Source organism: Solanum tuberosum, unplaced genomic scaffold (assembly GCF_000226075.1).
Source record: "Solanum tuberosum cultivar DM 1-3 516 R44 unplaced genomic scaffold, SolTub_3.0 scf00337, whole genome shotgun sequence".
NCBI classification, from domain to species: Eukaryota; Viridiplantae; Streptophyta; class Magnoliopsida; order Solanales; family Solanaceae; genus Solanum; species Solanum tuberosum.
The window spans coordinates 355,248-356,577 of record NW_006239266.1 but is presented as its reverse complement, the minus strand read 5'-3'; positions in this window follow the sequence as shown (position 1 = coordinate 356,577).

Below are 1,330 nucleotides of genomic sequence, written 5' to 3'. Positions count from 1 at the left end.
TATATATATATATAGAAATTTAATTAAAACAATGATAATTCAGAATTTACATAATCTACTTAATGAACAAGATTTTCTCAAACATTATTGCACACAATCTTCTTGATATATAGCTACACATTTACATTGAATTTTAACCTTCTAAAATTACTTCAAATTCATCAATCAAAAGATGAAAAAAAAAAAAAGAAAAAAAAAAGGGGAAAATGAACAAAAACAAGACAATGTTCACATTTTCTTCTTCTTCTTCTTCTCCATTTGGCTCAACATTAGTCTTATGTCTAATTGTTGCTTTCTTCGTGATACCAAGTACAAGTAACCACTTGTCTGATGTGTGCATCAAATCCAAAAGTCCAAGGTTTTGCTTGCAAGTTTTAGGCCTAAATCCTCATAGGAGTACTTATGAGTTGACTCGAGAGGCCATCAACTTAACATTGGCTAATGCCTTCGAGACAACAGAAAAGATTCACACCTTTATCAACCAGACAAACGATGAAGATTTAAAAAAGATATATGAATACTGTTTGAGTTTTTATCAAGATATCATTCGTAATTTAAAAGACGCGGAGGAGCATTTTTTGAAGGAAGGTCCAAATTTTGATGTGAGCGCTGCAGGAAACATAGCCCAATTACATTCTTATCAATGCGAGATTGCATTTCAAAGAAATGTTGGCTATATTTATGACTCCCCGCTTATAAAGGATACCAAGAACCTAGCGATTTTCGGTAGCATCGTTGTGTCTGCTGTAAATCTTCTATATAATTCGACGTTAATAAAATAACAGTGCATGATAAAAGTTTTATATATATATTCAAAATTTTAGTAGATATGTACAAATGTTAGATTTCAAGCCTAGTAAACTGAAGTGTTCAATGGGCTCATTTATATCTTGAACCAATAAATTAAACTCAAATCCTGGAAAAGCCATTTTATGGGATTATCTGATTTGAATTTGACCACTTACAATAACTGATTTTTGATATTTTTGAAAAAGGATAATATTAATCTTTCATATTTGACTATCTCATAATTGATTTTTACTATTTTTGAAAAAGGCTAGTACAAATCTTTCATATTTGACTCTCTTCTGGAGAGACAAATTTGAACTTCTATAATGGTGTGTTTGGTATGAAGGGAAACATTTTCCGGAAAATGTTTTCTAATTTTCTCATGTTTGGTTGGGTTAAATGTTTTCCAAATCAATTCATTTTCCTCAAATTTAAGAAAAATGACTTCCTTTCAAAACTTAAGGAAAACATTTTCCAAAACTCTCTTCCAACTTCAAAATTTGATTTTTTCACGCATACACTTGACCCTCCCCCCCCACCC